Genomic DNA, 14,144 nt, shown 5'->3' on the forward strand with positions numbered 1-14,144 from the left:
GCTCCAGTGGAGCGTCTTTCTGGGTAATGGGTTCCAAATCCCTAATGGTGAGCAGGTGGCCATAAAAACCTTCAGAGAACATTTGCTCATTTCTAAATCAAGTAGATTGAGAAATTTTGCCTTGTCCAAAAGGATGGGAACCAACCAGGTGATTCTATATACTTGCTTAATTATATAAATATTTTTGTCCTAATTTCCAGATGGGTTTTCCTTTCTGTTTTGCCATTGACTACTGGTGTTAGCTTTATTCTTACTGCTTTTTATTAGTAGGATGCCTTTGACAGAGAGAGTGACCCTCTGTTCCCCAGACACTGACAGTCATCCAGCCCTGGACTAAGCTTGCAAGGGATTCTGCCTGGGGTTCAGGTGCCAAACCTCACTCTTCCTACAGAGCCATCTGATGGCTTTCAGATGGATGGATAGGTTTACAAAGGAAAAAAAAAACAAAAAACAAAAACAAACAAAAAAAACACCTAAGATCTTCCTTCTCCCTGCATGATAAACAAAATTATTCTTCCTCAGTAACAACAATTTAAGAAAAAAAGCAGTAAGGTCTGAAAATACTCTCCAAAAGAGCAGCTGATCATTGATGGTTAGAGAATGTTTCTGTACCAGAAAACAGCGTTTCTGTTATTCAGGCAGGATTCCAACTTTGCCTTTTCCCTACCTCCCATTTTCGACCTAAGAAACAGAAATCTTAATATGAAAAGGTGGGGAGTTGATTCAGAGGAACTGAAAAGGAATTGTAGGACTGAAAGATGTTTAGCCCAGAGTGAAAACCCGGGGTGGGGTGGGGCGGGGCGGGGCGGGGGGGGAAGGCCCCAGATCTCCGCTGCCTTCTCACTTCACTCCTCTACAGAGACAGGCTTCAACAGAAGGGAGTCTAATGGGATGTAACTATGGTTTCTTAATTGGTTTACAGGTGACAGCTTAAATGATGGCTCTAAAAAAAGGTGAAACTCTGTTTACCAAAAACAAATTTGATATTAGTTCCCAAAGCTAACTTTTTAATATAAATTTAACTTAGGCGATTGATGTAGTACTAAATTTGAAACCAAGAGTCTTGGGTGCTATCTTTATCCGTACTGTGGCTTACTGTGGGATCATAAATAAGTCAAATGACCTCTTTGTATTCCAGTTCCCTTTCAGAAATTGGACTAACCATAGGAAAAATTGTATTGGCCAAAAATGCTGATCTGTTTCCTTTGATCCTGGAAACCCCCAAGGAGCTCCAGTTAAGACTTCCTCAAATCAGTAAAATTTATGAGTTGAGAGAGCCTTTCTTTTTTTTTTTTTGTATCTTTATTGGAGTATAATTGCTTTACAATAGTGTGTTAGTTTCTGCTTTATAACAAAGTGAATCAGTTATACATATACATATGTTCCCATATCTCTTCCCTCTTGCGTCTCCCTCCCTCCCACCGAGAGAGCCTTTCTTATCACCCCTAACTTTCTTCCTTCCTCATGTCCTTAATGAAACAGACAGAAAGAGCACATGGAGCAATATTTACTGCTAAACCTTAGAGCCAGAGAAGGGCAATTCCCAACAGGGCAAAACAGTAATAACTAGGTATATCCAGAGAAGGCTGGTTGGAGCGAGGGAGATAAGGTAAGTGACTGCCGCTGTTCTCTCCTGGCACAGGGCTTGGCAAGATCAGTGCTGGAATGGCACAGGCTTGCATCCAGTACCTGCTCCAGAAATAGGCTCTGGATGTAGGCACAGCAAGTAAACAAACGTCCTACCAGCCGTTGCCGAGGTGTGTCCCTCTCAGGCAGGCCTGCCCACCAGGACTATTGCTGGAAGAGGGAAGATGCCCTGGAGCCACTCCCTGGCCCTGCCTTGGAATGAGTCCCCCAATGCTGGGAACAGCTCCAGCCACATAAGACAGCTGATATTTTACTGAAAATTCCAAACTATCCCAATCAGCTTTGGCCCTACTTCAGTTATAAGATTCAAGACAGGGCACTGTCATCTCAATCTTAGGCTTGTGGGAGGGCTGTCTACTCGAACCCAGTGGTCTATTTAAGGCACAGGTTCATTCATCTAACCAATGTTTGTTGAGCCCCTGCCATGCTTCAGGCACTGTGCATGGTGGTGAATAAAATAAAACCGTTTCTTCCCACGTGGGTTGATGGAGGGGCAGATATGGCCTAGTAAACTGGCGCTGTAGTCTCTGATTCTGTAGAGCCCTAGCACAGGCACACAGTGCTTTGAGAGCATATGGGAAGGAGATATGAGAGCCCTAGGCTAGCTGGGTGGGAGGTAGGAGAGAGACCGAGTTAGGGAAGCTAAGTCCAGAAAAATGAGTAGCAGTTGGAGAGAATAGAGGGATAAGAGCATGGGGGCAGAGAAAAGTCCCAGAAGAGGAAAATAGCAAGTACAACAGCCTGAAGGCAAAATAAAGTTTGGATACTGGAAAATAGTTCAGTGTAGCTGGAGCATAAAGGACAAAGGAGGAAGCATCAGAAGGTGAGGTTAGAAATCAATAAACAAGGCCAGGTGTGAAGGGCTTTATAAGCCATGTTAAGGAGCTTGGAATTTATTTGGGGAGCAACAGGGAGCTAAAGGTTCATTTTAAGAGGGGCAGTGACAGGACCAGAACTGCATCTAGAAAGATGGTTATGGCTGCCATGGGTTTGACATGTTTAAATTGATGAGGGGAGCACAAATTCACACTTGGCAATGATCTGTCTACATGAAATAATGCAATCAGCTGGCTTGTGGTTTTCCTTTGTTTTTATTTTCTGGCTTGATTTCTTTGAAGTTATTTTTTCACTATTACAGAACAAATAGAATCATGTATGGCAGATTGTATTTTCCAAAGATGGCCATATCAATATATCACATCCCACACTTTCAACTTACAGTGTGGTGTGGACACTCTTCCACTGAGATGTTGGGTCAATATTCCCTCCCCTGGAACCTAGGTAGACCTACGTAACTGCCTTGCTAATAGAGTACAGCATGAATAATATGACTTCAGAGGCTAGGTCATAAAAACATTCCACCTGGGATCTCTCTCTTTCTCAATATGTTCTTTAGTAGTTCTGAGCCAACATGTAGGAAGTCTGGCTACCTTGAAGCCTCCATACTAGAGAGACCCCACCGAGAGCTAGAGGGGCTCCCGCAGTTTAGTCCCCAGCTGTTTGAGTCTTTCCCACCCCAGGCATCAGACATATAAGTGATTCAAATGATTTCAGCCCCCAGCCTTCAAACCACCCCAGCTGACACCAAGTGGAACAGAGACAAGCTGTCCCTGCAAGCCCTGTAGATTCATAAACAGAAAAAATGTCATGGTTTAAGCCACTACGTTTTGGGTTGGTTTGCCACTCAGCAATAGATAACTGGTACACCATAACCTAGGTTTCAGTTTTTATGTAGCTAGTTTGAAGTATTTTATTTGCAGGCCCTTATAGTTTCTGATGGTCACAGAATTTTTAATACTTATGCTGGTTGCAGTACGGAGAGGAGCAAAGTTGGGCGCAGGCACCAGCTGTGAGGTGTTTGCAGTTGCCTAAGAAAGAGGTGACAGTGACTCGAGGACTTGTATTTCTACTGAGGATGAAAAACGCTGCAAGAAAACATCACTCCCACCTTAACCATGAGAAATAGCCAGATAATCTACAAAATCATAGCGTTTCCTGAGCCCTCAGAAAGCTGAGGTCACAAGGCAACCAAGTAAAGCCTCTTCAAGGAGAGAGATACACATGAACAGTTTCAAGTTGAGCAGAGCACGGGAAACGGGGGAGCTGTCATACAAGCAGGTAAGACAAAACCGACAAAAATTTTAACAAACGTTTAAAGGCTACACATGGGCTAGCGTGTCAGTTTAGAGTAGCTAGAGACCATTCCAGACACAGGGGGTTTCTACTCACAGGCAAACTTTCTTCCACAGGTCTCCCCTGAAGTTCATGAGAAAAAGTGGGAGCAGGGCAGGAAATGGGAGAGAGCGTCCCTCCTTGGTGGTACAAGCAAGTAGTTGATTAAGGCAGCTGCTGGGGGAAGGCAAAACGCCTCGGCTGCTTCCACAATCCTTTTCTCCAGTAAGCAACAGCCTTAAGCCACCGAGGGAGGGGCAACAGAGTCTTACTTCAGGGGGAGGAATAAAAGCAAGACTCAGCTGCGGGTTTCCCTGGTGGCGCGGTGGTTGGGAGTCCGCCTGCCGTTGCAGGGGACACGGGTTCATGCCCCGGTTCGGGAAGATCCCACATGCCGCGGAGCGGCTGGGCCCGTGAGCCATGGCCGCTGAGCCTGCGCGTCCGGAGCCTGTGCTCCGCGACGGGAGAGGCCACAGCAGTGAGAGGCCCGCGTACCACAAGGAAAAAAAAAAAACTCATCTGCTTCTGGGTGAGGGGTAAAAGCTTTCTTGTCATTCTCGAGCACTTGAAAACCCATTGCTTCTGGGGGGGAGAACAAGCAAAAGCCCTCTACCCCAAGGGGAGAAGCGGGAAACTGTCTTGGGCTGAAAATTCAAGCAAAGGTCTGCTCTGCTGGGGGAGAGGACAAGAAAATTTGGCCACCCAAAACCAACCGCAGGTAGGAGACAGAGTTTGGCTGTTATTGGGAGCAGAAGCAGAAATACGAGAAAGCCCCATTCCTGAAACTCACAGAGGACCTGCCTAAGACTGAAGCCGAACCAGGATGTCAGAGACCCCGCCCCCAAACTAGCACCAAATAGCAAGGGAAGGCAGTCTCCTCTGGGTGGAGGGGCAGGCATGCTGGGATGGCTGAAAAGGGGAGCGTGGAGCAGGAACACAGAAAAACCCTCTGACACCCAGTCTCCACGCTCAGCAGCCCACAACTAGATGAATTTAAATCTGTGATGCACTGAGATAATGACAGCAACAACAAAATTCAAACCCTGCCTGACTCCTAATTATCAATAGATGGACTCCCGCCCTCCCCCCTCCCCCTACGCCAACAGGCTGACAGAAGGTGCATGCTCATTTCCAGGCATAAATACCATTTACCTCAGTCTCTGCTGTTCTACACATGATAGGCACTCAATAAAAATTTACAGAACATACAAAAAGCCCACAAAGAAAAAAACCCAATCCACTGTCAAAAGGTAAAGAAGTCAACAGAACCAGACTCACAGATGACACAGATGTTGGAACCGTCGGACAGGGACTTTAAAATAAAAATGACTTAGTATGTTAAAGGGTCTATTGGAAAGAGGTGGGCAACTTGCATGAACGAATGGGGGATTTTGGCAGAAACATGGAAACTGTATGAAAGCCAAATGGAAACGCTAGAAATAAAAAACACATGATATCAAAGATGAATTCCTTCAATGGGCTTTTCAAGAGGTAGGCACAGCTGAGGAAAGAATCCGTGAACTTAAGAAAGGTTAATAGGAATTATCCAAACTGAAACACAAGGAGAGAAAAGAGTGGGGTGGGGGAAGAAAGAACAAAGCCAAGCTTCCAAGAGCTGTGAGACAACATCAAACAGTCTAATATACATATAAGTTGAGTCCCAGAAGAAGAGAGAGAGAAAGTGGCAGAAGAAATATTTGAAGAGATGACGGTTACATGAACCAGGATGCGGCAATGAGGCGAGAGAGAAGTGGATGTGAGAAGCATTTAGGGGGAAGAACCAGGGGAACTTGGTAACCGAGTGGAACGAAGCGTGAGAGAGTGGGAAGAGTGAAGCATGGCACCCGGGTATGGCACAAGGTAGTGGTGGGTGGTTAGCAAGTGATAGTCCCAGGACTGAGAACCGGGGCCTAGCTCTCTTCAGAGCCTGTGCTCTCTGTCGCTGCATTGTACTGCCTCGAACAGGCCAGACTTGGAGCAACAGTGGGCCTCTGCTCCTTGATTTCCCCACCCTCCAGAGCCAGGCTTTACTAAAGTTGTCCCTGTGCTGCCCCCATGAGTCTAAGAGTGGCTAAGAGATACTCATCTGCTTCCCTTCCCCCCACCTCCATTTCCCACGTGCTACCTGTCACAGATCGTTCTGAAGTAAAGGTTGCCTCTTCCCAAACGGACTGACTCTCTTTTCGCTTCATGCTGACCTAATCCACTTAAAAAAAAGAAATTGGTTCTTTTGCAGACAAGTAAGGCAGGAGGAGGCAGAGGCAGAGGTGGGGGAGGGATTGTGTCTATGTGTGTGCATGTGTGCACATAAGGGAGATGGGTTACTGAGAGTTTCTGAGCATTTTAAAGCCTAGGACCAGTTTTGGTTTTTTAATCTTATGTCCTTTTTGGATGACATCATCAAGTGGTAGCTCGGCAGAATGCCGAGGTGCAGCATGGTCTTTGGCGTGGTGCCTGATCAAGTAACGAGATCTCGGAGACAGGATGGACGGTCAGGGCTGGATAAGAGTACAGTTGAGTAGATTCATGGTTGTTTGAACAACCATCTGAAAATTACACTCAGTTGTTGGATAAATTGACATGATGTTGGTTTTTTCTTTTTACTCTGCCTAGCTCAACATTTTTATCAATGATTTGCATGAGTGCATAGGAGGCATCCTTATCAAAAGTGAGAGGGATAGGTAATTGAATCACAGAATCAGAACTCTAAAATTTTTCTATAGACTGGAATGATGAGACAAAATATGAAACCTACTAGGAATAAATGTGATGATCTTTATCTAGGATCAAAAAAATTAACTACACATTAGAAGACAAAGAACTGCGAATTAGCTACTTTGTTCTAGTGACAGAAAGTAGACTCAACCTAGATCAAGCCATAAAGGGACACTGACTGGGAAGGACAGAAGTGGAGCTGGCCTCAAGACCGGCTAGATCCAAGGACTCAAACAGTATCTTCAGTCTCATCTTTCTTTCACTATTTTTTTTTTTTTTTGTGTGCGGTACGCAGGCCTCTCACTCTTGTGGCCTCTCCCATTGCGGAGCACACAGGCTCCGGACGCGCAGGCTCAGCGGCCGTGGCTCATGGGCCCAGCCGCTCCGCGGCATGTGGGATCCTCCCGGACCGGGGCACAAACCCGTGTCCTCTGCATCGGCAGGTGGACTCTCAACCACTGCGCCACCAGGGAAGCCCTCTTTCACTATTAACTCTGATTTGTGTGTTGGTATAGCACAGAGAGTTCTGCACATCATCCCAGTTGAGCACATCCAAAGGTAGAGGTCTCCCTTCCAGCTCCATATAATAAACCCCAGGGAAGGAATCTGACTGGCCTGGCTTGGGTCACATGCTCCTCATTGAAACAATTACTGTGACCGGGGTTAAGGATACTCTGTTAGTGGCTGAGCCTAGGTCATGGGTCCAAACCTAGGCCAAGGGGTACAGGGCTTTGGGGTTGGCAATCCCACCAGACCCATTTGAGAATGGGAAATGGGGGAGAGTTACTGTTACCTGAAAAAAAGCAAAAGGGATGCTGAGAAGCCAAAAGCACAGACATTGATTGTCTTCACAGTTCAGCTGAGTACAGTTCAGTGTTGTGAACCTGCCAAAAAAGTTACAATTCTAGAAATTAATAGTGGGAATGTACTTAGGGCCATAGTAGTGAAAAATACATTCTGCACTGGTCATACTACTCTGAGGCATCATCTGGGCACCACATTGAAAGGGTAATGTTGATAAACCATAGTGCTCCCTGGAGGAGGGGTCCAGGGTGAGGAGGTTCAGAAGATTCAGTCATTTGAAGAATCGTCAAGGCAATAAGATTTTTTGGCCTAGAGAAGAGAAGATGTAGTAGACACGGTTGACTTTTAGAATATTTGGAGCAGTCTTGGATAGACAGGTGAGACATTGAAGTACAAAGGACAAACTAGGTCTAGGGCAGGGAAGTCTCAAGGAGACCAATTACCATTTGGTATAAGGAGAACTTTCTACTAGCTGTCCAAGAATGGACAGGACTGTCTTGTAAAGGGTAGTGAGTTCCCTGTCACTAGAGGTGTTTAAGCAGGTGTCAGAGAGGTTGTAAAGGGGATTCCCAAATTGCATAGAAAGTTGGATCAGGTAACCCCTGAGGTCCACTCCAGTTATGACACTCCATGGCTGTCTGCTGGAGACCTATGTAGGCTTGCTGCTAATAAGTCAGCCCTGGCCTCCTCAACATCTGGGAGGTAGAGCTGGTGAGCTCTTTTCCTTCCCTAGATGATAATGACCCCTTCCAACAAACACCCGATCACCTACCAAAAAGCAGTCAGGGGCAGAGCCCTCCAACACTGCTTATCTTAGCTCAGCTCTGTGGGACACACTCTGGCTCTGAAGGTCACAGAAAGACAGCCCTTGTGCTATTTATGCTCTCTGAATACATATCATGAGACAAGGACTTGGATGCAGGCATTTTAGGGGCTGAACAGGAACAAGGGAGCAATGAGACAAGGAAGTTGCATTGAGGGGTCCACTGTGGGTACTTATAGCTCAGTCTTCCTGGGATCATTCTGAGGAGCCATAAAGATCGCAGATCAGAATTCCCCATTGAGTGATGAAGTAATTCCACCAGTGCCATCCCTCATTGGTTAAGGTTTGCCCTTTGGGAGAGCTAAGCTCCTGTGACTTCCAGGCTGCCTGGCAGAGACTGACAAGAGCCTCTGGCAGAGAAGAGGATGTGTCAGGACCATCCACCACAGCTGCAGCTGGACACAAAAGGGGGCTGAAGGGATGTGGGGCACCAACAACATCGGCCACAGCCCCTTTCCCGCCCAGTCCCGGACCCACCTTCCAGGGCAGTGTGGTGCAGTGTGGTACCTTTGATTTGCACATTCCAGCCACTGTGGTACAGCGTGCCCTCCAGGTTGGCTAATTCAGCACAGCCTTATCTGAACGTCCACACACACCTCTCTTGGACTCAGGCCTCCCTTCTGGGCCCCGCTCCCTCACTGGGCTCTCTGGGCTGAGGGCACCGGGCTGGGACCTCTAAGCTGGCACCTGTTCTCCATTCACACATGAGCTGGGAACTTGGTGACATTAGGGACACTGGCTCCATTGTCCCTTCTACACTGTGCTCCAGGTCAGGACAGGTCGAAGGCTGGATAGGCTCCAGGTTTCCTCTCTGCTAATGGTGCTAATGGTCTCACTATTTATTTTATTTGTTTATTTTTGGCTGTGTTGGGTCATCGTTGCTGTGTGAGGACTTTCTCTAGTTGTGGCGAGCGGGGGCTACTCTTTGTTGCGGAGCACGGGCTCTAGGCACACGGGCTTCAGTACTTGCAGCACGCAAGCTCCGTAGTTGTGGCTCGTGGGCTCTAGAGCGCAAGCTCAGTAGCTGTGGCTCACAGGCTTAGTTGCCCCGCGGCATTTGGGATCTTCCCACACCAGGTATCGAACCTGTGTGCCCTGCACTGGCAGGTAGATTCTTTTTTTTTTTTTTTTTTTTTTTTTGCCGTACACGGGCCTCTCACTGTTGTGGCCTTTCCCGTTGTGGAGCACAGGCTCCAGACGCGCAGGCTCAGCGGCCATGGCTCACGGGCCTAGCCACTCCGCAGCATGTGGGATCTTCCCGGACCGGGGCACGAACCCGTGTCCCCTGCATCGGCAGACGGGCTCTCAAACCCTGGCAGGCAGATTCTAAACCACTGCGCCACCAGGGAAGCCTCCTCACTATTTCTTAAAAGGAAAAGGCTAAGAACGACCAAGAACCCAAAGACCCCAAGAGACCTCGCTCAAAGTCTCGGAGACACTTCGAAGATGGGAGATCATAGCACTAATGGTGGAGGCAGGGTTCCCGGCCAGACCTGGAGGACCGATCCAAGCTGGCCCACCACTCCTGTAACTTCTCTGGGCTGCCTTGATCAGAGCTCTGAACCTGTCTCTCTCCTCCTCCCCTGGTTCCTCTCACCCTCTTACCCCCCACTCCTGTCTGGTACTAACTCTTTCCAGCCCATCTCTTCTCTCCTCTTTCATGTTAGTTACCTCCTGGGGCTTCATCATCTCTGATGTTCACATTCATTACTCCCTAATTTTGCCTCATTTCTTATCATCCCTATTCAGTTGTTCTGATACCCATTTTACTACTTGGGATAAGTTAAGGCTGAGAATAGGTATTTATGATGAATTTGGGGTGAGATGGAACCAAGGGCCTCCCTAGGGTAAGGAGAGGGGTGTGTGTGTTTGTTTGTGTGTGTGTGTGTGTGTGTGTGTGTGTGCTGGGGTGGAGTGGAGTGGAGTTCAAGTTTACCATTATTAGCTTAGGACAAGATCCCTCTTCTAAGACAGCGAATGTTATCCAGCCAGAGGAAAAGCCTGGCCAGCAAATCATCTCAGACCCCACCTGAGACCTCAGAGAGGACGAGACAAAGAGAAATATTGGATCCAAGCCCTGTCCATAACAAGGTAATTTACTGGGATGGGAGTGAGGGGGTGTGGAAGCCGATTTCTCTCACACCTCTGCCCTCTTCCTCTTCCCTCCCTCCCTCGGGCCCTCTCCTTTATCCTTTTAGTCTGGGGTTCTCTCTCCTTAGGTCATCATGGTCCTCTGCGCCTCTCTTTGTCTCTTTTTCTTATTTCCATCTCCGACTCTGTTTTGCTTTATTTATCCCTCTGTCCTGCGTTGCCAAGGCTCTGTCACCATCTCTCTAGCATCTTCATAGTCTCTGGGTCCCTAAGTCTGCTTGTTTCTCTTTGTCTCAGTCTGTGTGTGCGCCTCTGACTTGGTCTGTTTTTCTGTGGCTCTGTCTGTCCGTCCATGTTCTCAGAAGCCCTATAACTCTGGAATGCCAGGCAGGAATGGCTTTTCTGAGAATGGAGCCTGGGACAGCCACCCAACATGCTGAGTAGAGGTGGCTAAGGACATTTCCAGACCAGCAGTCGTCATGGTAACAGCCAGGGCGGGCCAGGCCGAGATGTGCTGAACCACGTGGGCCTGACCTTTCTGTGGGTGTCAGGTTTGAGCGGGAGCTGGGGAGAAACAGCAACAACTGCTTCCCTCTGTCCCAGCTCTTGGGCTTCTGGGCTGGGCTGAAAGGAGAGAGAGAGAGACGGAGAACTGGGACAGCTGACGACAAAGTGAGAGGAAGGACAGAAGGGTAGCCACAGCCATCTAGAGAAACCGCAGGAGAGAGGCACGGGAGCACAGGCACACACACGCTCCCACGGCTGTCACCAAGGCTCCTATTGTGACTTGACCTGTGGAGGGCACCAGACATCATTTCTGGAGGCTCAGTTCACACTTTGCAGCCTGTGCGCTGGGTGGGTGGTTACAAAAGGTCAGTTCCCCACACTCAAAGATCCCCTCCAGACGCCTTCAGATCAAATGTCACTTTTTCCATACTGCAAACGCCTTTATTGCTCCAAGGAAAATATGCTAACATTAAAAAATGCCAAATGATCCTTTCAAAAATAGAAATAGAAAATGCAAAAGTCCAAAGACACTCAAAATAAAAGGCATGTCTCTGTTTTCACGTCTGCCTTCCCACTGAAGGGCATGGACTGGGTCCTATAGATTTGTGGATTTCCAGAGGATTGCTCACTGGGTAATTCATATTGATGTTGGTCCTCACCCAGAGCGGACCCTTGGTCTGGGGTGTGAGCTGAAGAACGTCCCAGACTCCCCAGAGACAATGGCATACCTGCATGGCAATGAGTAGTGGGTAGTAGGTGTCATGCCTCTCCTTTCCTGCCAGACCTCAGCCCCATCCTGCTGCAGGTCCTGTAGTGCCAGGCTGGTTGCAGGACAGGGTAATCTTCACCTCTGACAAAACTACAGCTTGGCCCATTGGCGGCCCATAGGCTGGAGCAGCAACACCTGGCTGGCATCTGGGTGCTTTCCCCCAGCCCTGAGCAGCTGTCTCCTATAGGTGTTCCCTCATCCTGTGGCTTTATGGATTCCTCTTGCTGCACTCTAAATAGAGCCCTGGAGAGCGGGCTCGGGCTCGGAGTGGGAAGAGAGGGTTGGGGGCCTCCTTCCCGTCTTCCTCCCTCTCCCTCCTCCTGGCTGGCTGCAGCTGTGCTGCGTGATGTGGAGCTGAGCACAGACTTAATTACTGCTCAGCCCTGCTCATTAGCGCCTCTGCAAGCCAGAGAAGCGCGGAGTTAGGAAGTCTCCGTCACAGTGCAGGCCCGGGCCCCAGATTTCCTGGGTGATCGCTAGACCCACTTTTCGTGGACTGGGTCTGTCTGACTTAGGCTCCCTTTTGGGGCCTCCAGTGGGAGATGCCCCTCCCTGGGATGGGGGAAGGGTTGGAACTGGAAGGAGAGGAGGGAAGGTTAGGCCCCCTCGTGGGCTGTCACTTGTGTGTGCAGAGCATCGGGGGACAGCATATGGTGGAACATGTGATATGCCAATGCAATCAGAGAAAGACAACAAATGATTAAATAAACCAAATGCACTCAAATCCAGCACACTGGTGACTTACCTCCCTTCGGAGGAACTTAAGTGAGGAGGCTGGTGCATTGTTCAGCACTTTTTTTTTTTTTTGCAGTAAAATGAAATAAAGAACTATGGAGTGCCTGAATACTGAACCAAAAAAAAAGGAAGCTGGGCTATCTCTGGTGGCGCAGTGGTTGAGGGTCTGCCTGCCGATGCGGGGGACACGGGTTCGTGCCCCGATCCAGGAGGATCCCACATGCCGCGGAGCGGCTGGGCCCGTGAGCCATGGCCACTGAGGCTGTGCATCTGGAGCCTGTGCTCCGCAACGGGAGAGGCCACAACAGTGAGAGGCCCGCGTACCACAAAAAAAAAAAAAAAAAAAAAAGGAAGCTGAGGGAAGGTGGAGAGGAGGGGTGGACCCTGGAAGTTATAAACCCATAGACCTGGGTCCAATACATGGGAAAACTTTACAAATATTAACTTGTAAACACCCTAGAAGATCAAATGAGATAATACACATGGAAGCACTTTTTTTAACTGTAAAGGTTTTTAGAAGTATAAGGTGTTATTATGAAATATTTCTGCTCAGTGCAGACTGTTAACCAGGTTCTACGGGGAGGCTGGAGATTTATGATAATGGCTCATCACCCACAAGATAATCACACAATTTAGGCTGTTTCATTTAATTAGTTGTTACCTCTCATAGAGACTACTGCAGAAGACTTCTAAGTGGCTTCCCCGCCTCCACCTTCTTGCTCTTTCCGTTCACCTTATATGCCATTGTTGGGGTAATTTTTCTGATTCAGAGCTCTGATCAAATACTTGCAATGTTTTCTCTTGCTGACTGCATAGAGCCTGGAGACCTTGGCTTAGCAGTCAAGATCCTCCATAATCTGGTTCCACCCAACTTTCCCAGCCTGATTTCCCTCCTTCCACCCTGGTAGATGCAGACTCAGGTCATTTATCCAAGACCACACAGATATCAAGTGGCCCATCCCCAAATCAAGCCCTCAAACCCCAGACACCTGATGTCCAAGCCAATGCTCTTTCTAGCCCATCACTTTTTCACTTTGATGAATAGAGTTGAAATGAAGATCTTTCTACACTGAGATTTTTGTCTTCCTTGGAAAAATTTCCTCAGGACAAATTCCAAGGAGCGGGATTACCAGGTCAAAAGATATTAATATTTTTATGGCTGCAGGAATTGACATACATTTTGTAAAAGGGCTCAGCTGATTTATATTTTAGCCAGTGATATCAATGTATACAGATATCACCAGACCCACCTTTCCACTGGGGGTAACCTTTGAATAAATTGCTTATTGAATACGATATTTCTTTGTTTTAGTTTGAATTCCTTTGACTGTTGAGATGGAATATTTTCCATGCTTAGGTTTACTATTTGTATTTTATCTTGTGTAAAATATGTGTTCATATCTGTTGCTCATATAATTACTAAAATCTTCATGTTTCAGAAGCTGCAGTTAAAAAAAAAAAAAGAAAAGGCAATCTTGAAGAGCAGATATGGTGGACTCTGTGAAATCAGAGCAGAGGTCCCTATCTGATGAAGGCATGTAAATAAGCTGTATTTTGAGTAAATTTTTAAAACAAAGTTGAGTTCCATTAACTTAAAGTATCAATACTAGTCTACCTTTAAAGGGAGAGATAGGGGAAGGTATTTCCTGGACTCAGACAATACTTTCCCTGACCTTGTCAATGTGTCATTAACACTAACATTCGTTATTTAATTTCTGAGTCATTTTGGTGACTATATAATTATCCTAAAACAGCAATGATTTATTTTTTTATGTTGTGTTTAAATCTATTTTATTTTTTGACTAAATAATGCATACACATGGTACTAAGGTCAAAAGATATAAAAGGATATAGAGTAAAAAAGACCTCTGCCACTTTCCC

At 47.2% G+C, this 14,144-nt stretch overlaps 1 protein-coding gene across 1 annotated transcript in view; it reads left to right on the forward strand.

The window, feature by feature from the left end:
• CCDC32 (coiled-coil domain containing 32) overlaps positions 1-14,144 on the forward strand; it is a 32,149-nt gene that overhangs the window by 12,227 nt on the left and 5,778 nt on the right. The window lies entirely within an intron of this gene.

The sequence above is a fragment of the Hyperoodon ampullatus genome (assembly GCF_949752795.1).
Source record: "Hyperoodon ampullatus genome assembly, chromosome: 3".
In the NCBI taxonomy this organism is placed as follows: Eukaryota; Metazoa; Chordata; class Mammalia; order Artiodactyla; family Ziphiidae; genus Hyperoodon; species Hyperoodon ampullatus.